The sequence below is a fragment of the Colletes gigas genome, unplaced genomic scaffold (genome assembly GCF_013123115.1).
Source record: "Colletes gigas isolate AHSC1104 unplaced genomic scaffold, ASM1312311v1 Colletes_gigas_Sc00002, whole genome shotgun sequence".
In the NCBI taxonomy this organism is placed as follows: Eukaryota; Metazoa; Arthropoda; class Insecta; order Hymenoptera; family Colletidae; genus Colletes; species Colletes gigas.
Genome location: NW_025106631.1, coordinates 359,273 through 366,590, shown reverse-complemented (window position 1 = coordinate 366,590; position 7,318 = coordinate 359,273).

Sequence of the window (7,318 nt, the reverse complement as noted above, 5' to 3'; positions counted from 1 at the left end):
TGTTCGCCGATTTCAATCTTCGGTCGCGGTAATCTAATTTATTACTTTCCAATCAAATTAATTATTTTTTCAATTTGAAATTTAAACTCCTCGTTACCGGAATTAGAGTCGGTGCATCACCGAAGAGGATTATTTGGCGATGCTCCACGAGCAAACAATGTAAGTATAAATTTATACTTTGAAATTTTTAATTAAAAATCTCTACAGTTTCGACGATAGATTCTAATTGTTTTCTTACAGTTTTCTTACAGTTTCTGAACATGATCCTGGGAACCAGCAGCAGTACCCGGGGGGTATCGGGCGGTGGACCACGCGCGAACAACGTAAGTATAAATTTATACTTTGAAATTTGTTGATTAAAAATCTCTATAATTTTAACAATAGATTATAATTGCTTTCTTATTCTTTATAGCAGGAGCATGCAGGGGGCTTTGATGACTTCCACCGGGCAGCAGCAGCATCATTATGCAGTCATCCCAGAGGCACAAGTTCATCACTCGTGAGCCGCATGCTATTTGTGTTCCTCTGGTCCCCAACCATGTTGTAGGATGAAAGATCCGAATCAACACGGGTGACCAGTTGTATACTTGGTATTTTTGACGAGTTAAGTGACCGCGGGTATGAAAAATACCCATGAATTATATTTTGTTAGTGCAGGCTAGGGTCTTCTTGCACTCGCGTTTTTTAATGTTATCAATAAATATTACACAATATGATTATTACACAATTTTGATAAAATATATGAAATATGTTTATTATCTTTATATGAATTAAATAATCGAGTAGAATATGAATTAATATAATGTGAAAACATTATATTAATCGTACGATTGAGTAAAATATCTTACATCATTGATATAATTATTAAATATTCGTTTTATCGATTAATACATCATACGATGTATTTTATGTGCAAGAAGGCGTTTCGCGACTGGTCGTTTCTCAACTCAAAGGAACATGCATGTTAGTTTCATCTTTTAAAAAATTTACTTTGACGACAGAAACGACCAGGGATAGTTGAATATTTTGAATAATAATTTAACAAACTTATTTCAATTTGCAAAGTAAATTATTTTATTACGATATCTTTATTAAAGTCTTCCATTTTGAACAATTCAATTTCAGTTACAAATTTGTCTTGAATAATAATATCTTTCGATATTAACGTACTCTGTTGTTGATATATTACATATAACAAGTCGAGTCATTTTAACTGAGAATAGATACCGTTTAGTTAATTACTAATAACCAGTTGTTTTAGTCAGGATTTTCAGGATACTTTTCCGTGTTCGTTGCCTAAGTTCATGCACATGCCCAAGTGTTATTTGCACGAGCGAAGGCAACGGGGCACGATGACTTAGTTTGTAACATTTATAATAAGAATTTATCCGTGCGACTGACAATGCTAGTGTATCGTGCACGATGTACTGTCCACATATGTGTGTTTGTGGTTAGGATGTGGAAGTGCATCGTTTCAAAAGTTCATTACAATTCAGATACAGAATTTTTTCACATTAGATTCATATCAGTCACAATAATAATATTAAACTTATAGTTATTATTTACTTGGCAATTGTTCGTATTGCATATTAATCAATAATATTGCAAAATGCATAATGAATTAGCTTTTCAATCTTATATAGAGTATATTATAGAGTATATTTTACTAAAGACTATATCAGATATATTAAAATGTTTTACAAAAATAATAAAAGTACGCAATGGGCACTAGCTTTGTCAGTCCACTGCAAAAACTGGTACGTACACAATTAGAGTATGAATGAGGTTGTGTCCGGGTGTCGGAGGAACCCCGGGGAGTCCTCTCTAGTTTAGGTCGCGCCCGGACATACAGAATGAGAACCGTGGAGTGTTTGTTTGAGAGACTGAGTTTTGCATTTTTTTAAATATAGGGTTAGGTAGGTAGGTAACTTATTCTCTGGTGTGTGTGTTTAAACCTAAGTAGGTAGGGTCAGGGCAGAACTGTCCACATTAGTAATTCGGGTAGGCGCGTTTTCGCGTGGCAGTTCTGTTCCTGTAGTTACGATTTCGAGAGTAGAAATGTTGCTGATTCAAACGGTGCACTTGTGCTGTTTGTTTCGGCTTTATTTTCGACTCCTCGAATCGCGCGACTCTTAAAGTCGCTCTCTCGCGCTCGCGGTCGTGATCAGGCCCCTTTCGAAACGTTCGTCCCGCTCGAGATTCACCACGTATGCTCTTGCAACAATTCGTATATTGTTGGAAGACTACGTATTGCACGAAATCTCGAGCCCGGTCTTTCGTAAGTTTCAGGCATCGGCAGGACCGCCGAAGAAAGAAAAGACTCTATGTGAGTTGAAGAGGCCCTGACAAACTGTCTCAAGAGTGGGCTACAACGAATGGCTTTTCATCTTCATCCTCGGATGAGAATGGAAAGTCATTCCTATTACTACTTTGTCACTTAACTCGTCCGTAGTTGTAGTTAGTTTATTTTTCTGACTGGCTCACGTATGCATGTACCTGATGGTACATGATTGCACCATACATGCCAACCATCCCTCCCCATAACTCGCGGTTATGATATACATAGAGTTGCGAATATCCAATAATCGCGTTTGCTTGTAGAGTTGCGAATCACTGTTTTTCGCGTTTCCTTTTCAGGGTAGTGTTGCGCCTTGACACGATACGCGATTGCTTTTTTGCAAACTTAGGTACCGAATGTTTGCTTAAAAATAGCGTTGCGAATTATTGATAAACGCGATTGCTCGTAGAGTTGCGAATTACCATTTTTCGCGTTTGCTTTTCAGGGTAGTGTTGCGAACAATCACGATTCGCGTTGCTTTTTTACTCTTTTATATATATAATAATGGATGTCAACCGCGTTTGTAATTTTCACGTTATAAATTAGCGTTGCGATCTTGATCAATCGTGCGATTTTTTATTTAGCGTTGCGATATTTTCAATGCCCAAATTCTACCCCAATTGTAGTACTAGTAGTAGTTAGTTTATTTTGTGGCCAGTACATGTCTATGCACATGTACCAATAGCCCCTGATTAAAGTTAGAGTTGCGAATAATATACAATGTTCGCGTTTGCTCGTAGAGTTGCGAACAAATATTTATCGCGTTGATATATCAGTGTTGCGAATAAATACGATTCGCGATTGTCTTTACGCAAACCTAGGAACCGGGCGTTTGCTTTAAAAATAGCGTTGCGAATTTTTAGTAAACGCGATTGCTCGTAGAGTTACGAATCACTATTTTTCGCGTTTGCTTTTCAGGGTAGTGTTGCGAATAATTACCATTCGCGGTTGCTTTTATTCTTACAAATCGCGTTTGGAATTTTTTCTATTATAAATTAGCGTTGCGATTGTTGATTTATCGCGTTGTTGCCCCGTAGTGTTGCGATATTTAAAACGTCTAACTTCATCCCCATATGTGCCACTCTATCGTAGTTTGAAGTAGCTTGATGTAGTTAGATTATTTTGTGCATGTATGTTTCTAGTTACAACCAAAGTCGCCAGCACCTGATCCAGCGTTTTTGGGCAACGCGATTTGCATTAGCGTTGCGAAACATAAATGTATTTCCATTAAAGATAGAGTCGCGAATATACAATAATCGCGTTTGCTCGTAGAGTTGCGAATTCCTATTTTTCGCGTTTCCTTTTCAGGGTAGCGTGGCGAATTCCATACGCGATTGCTTTTATCGTTATTTAAGAATAGCGTTGCGAATTACTATTTTTCGCGTTTACTTTTCAGGGTAGCGTTGCGAATAATCATCATTCGCGGTTGCTTTTATTGTTAGAAATCGCGTTTGGAATTTTTCTATTATAAATTAGCGTTGCGATCTTGACTTGTCGCGTTTTTTATTAATTAGAGTTGCGATTCAATGCCCAAAAGCTGGCCAAAACGCTGCTCACTGCACCAGGATCATCTAGAAGCAAGCTGAGATACTGCAAAGCCTCGAATGGCTCAACGTCGTTATTAAAATTAGTGTTGCGCATGATTGAATATAGGTGCACGCGATTTAATTAATAAAGGAACCCTGCGTGGTTCATTTTACGAATAACAAGCACCATTCGCGTATAGTTTTTTATTTTATAAATTAGCGTTGCGAAAGAAAGAGTGGTCCACTCACGGGTTGTTTGAATTTAACACGAGTGGACGTTTATTCCAATTATGAATTCATTCTCAAAAGAAATACTGCTTGAAAGCACTGCTGTGAATAGACCAATTGTTTTATTCTTCGTAACGTGTTAAAATCTGTAATATATGGGAATGTATTTTAATCACAGATTTCTGATGCATTTAAAAATTCTATATTATGATTAATTTTATTGTAAATTGAATTTATGATTGCTACATAGATATCTATATCACTAATTATTCATTCTTAGAGTTGGTAATTTTTACGGGATATAATAACGTTTGCGATCCAATTGTTATTTATAAATAGCGAATTTTTTTATAAATATTCTGTATTCTTTGCATAAATCAAAGTTTATTCGCGATCATTGTTTTAATCGATGGAAAATAGAATGCTTGCATCAAAAGGATATGCAAATTGCAATTCGATATTTCATATTGAGAATTAATTTCCGCGCAGAATCGACATTTTCGTTCGTTATTGCTTTTTCTGCATGAACGTAATTTAGTTTTGAATACAGTAAAATATAATTATTGCAATGTATACGTCTTGAAAATATTTTTCTTGAAAAATAAAATCAACGGTAACAAATGAATAAAATTTTCAATCTATTTCTTATTTATCTTAACACTGGGACGAATTTAACTTTTCATTCAATTTCACGTATTATTTATGTTTTTAAACTTTTAATATCAATTTTTACTCGTGGAAGCTTTAGTTAAAATATTAATTTCATAATATCACTTTTACAATGATCGCTTACCATGAGTCTATCGTGACGGTACATAATTATTTTTTTCTGTGTCCATTAATACACTTTCATTTCAGCTTTTAATCCTTTGAACAAGTTCTTGTTACAGAATATACATATAATCATCGAAGAATGGAATTGAAAATGGTACACGGATTCCATCTTGATCGCTCTTAGAGAAATATTTCATACAATTTTATTTATCGTCTGATTTATGTTTCAGGGAAACATCGTGGGATTAATCAAGACACGAGGAAGAAATATTTTCTCATATTTATTTGTTTTATACGAGTTATATATTTTATTGGATATGAGTTTTTGTTTCAGGACAACATCGTGGGAGTGACGAAGACACCAAGAAGAAAATATCTTGTCATATTTCTTTGTTTCATGTCGGTTATATTTATTGTATATGAGTGTATGTTTTAGAAAAACATCGTGGGATTGATGAAGACACCAAGAAGAAAATATTTCCTCACATTTCTTCATGTTTCTACAGATTGCGTTAGAATATAAGTACAAATGTATATAGATTATAAGATAAAAAAGCGTTCTGATGCCGTTTATTAAATATTACCGAAACGTGTGCGTAAATTTAAGTGGGAATGATTAATATTAAGATACATATTAGTATTCTAATATGCAAGGTCCGTACGTGCAGTTGCACATTTCTGGTTGGATCTTCAGGATCCTTTCTTCGTTTTGTACGAGTGTCTTGTTATTTAAGAAGGAACAATTAATGATAAAGTACATATTGGTACTTTAGTAATCAGGATTCGTACGTGCAGTTGCACATTCCAATTTCGTTTCTAGAAAACACATGATGGATTATTTCACATGTATCAACATTTTGTTAGGTTTTTGATCTCTTGATCGGTCAGAGTTCGTGCGTGCAGTTGCACATTTCAATTTCGTTTTTAGAAAACATGTGTATCATCTCACATGTATTGACATTCTGTTAGGTTCTTCGTCTCTTGATTGAGCAGTTCTTTTAAGAACTCTCCTTTTCTAGCTCGTTTCGAACTTTTCGGTAGCTTCTCCCTTGGATAGGTATTCGAATTCCTCGCCAAAGGAAGGGTGGTTGGGGCGAGGCTAGGGCGGGTCTCCATTTGCAGCAACCTCCTCGTGGTGAGACCCGGGTCATATTATTTACTATATAATTAATATAATTATTAATTACATAGGAAATAATATGAGCTAATGGCTGCGTTCTTCTTATAGTTCCACGTACCTTGTTCGTCCTGGTGTGCGGTCTAATAACACTGATTTCGAGTCGCAAATACGTTTTTGCCGAGTTAGTTTTTGAATAAATAATATATTACAATTTAAAATAAAAAATAGAGGATTTCCGGTGTATTTATCAACGAGATCCTTACGTATTTTAATAATTTTGAAATCTTTAAATAATCTCGATCGATTGGTTATTCCAATGAAATTAATCGATTAATGCCCAATGATGGACCCTACAGCTTTAATTCCGTACAAAAATAATAAAATTTATGTAATTTTATTTTCTGTCTCACTTCCTCTTGTGTTCATTTCTGAATCTGTTGATAACGTTGCGAATGACACGAAAATGGTAATGGGGTCCCGGGACCCCAGAAACTCGGGCCGAAAAATCACATTAGGTGAAATGTCTATTCATATACCTCGTCTGTGCTTTCACCCAATGTATTTTTTCGGCTCATTTTTCTGGAGATCTAGAGCCCCATCACAGACGAGGTATACCAAGTTTGTCGTGGAATAGTTCGTTATTTTCAACGATAGATGGCGCTTATTTACCGACCTCATTTAACTATTCCACGACAAACTTGGGCGTTTTGCCGTAGATGGCTGTGCAAATCATGTACCACCGATGGGTCACACTTTCTTTAACTTATAGACAGGGAGCATCACGGACAAACTAAATGGACAATAGAATACAGTCACTTTATGTAGACACTACTGTATTTATTATAATAATAATAAGCTTTAGACACTGTTTATTAATTAGACTGAAGTACATATAGTCTCAAGTTAATGTGTATTATGCTCGATGTGTTGTGAAACCGTGGATTTACTCAAAGAAACGTAGAGACTAAGAATATGTGTTGCAGTGTCGAGCACGGGTTAGCAGTTCCAACAAATTTAGAAATAAACATAAGAGGAAGTGAGACAGAAAATGAAATTACACAACATTCCTGGCCATACATTATATTTTCAGTAAAGAATTTTTTTCTCCAAAGTACGTAAGATTTCGGCGGTATGTGTATTCACCAAAAATGATTGCAATTGACCCCCGCAACTGAAAATAATTTTTCCAGAGCGATTTGAAACTTTTCAATTTCGCCGAAAAATTTAGGCACCTACTGTCGATTTTCCTTAAAAATCCGTTTTTGATTTTTAGTAATTTTATTTGACGCCGTATAAAAAAGTTTCATTGAAATATATTCACTATTGTAGGGA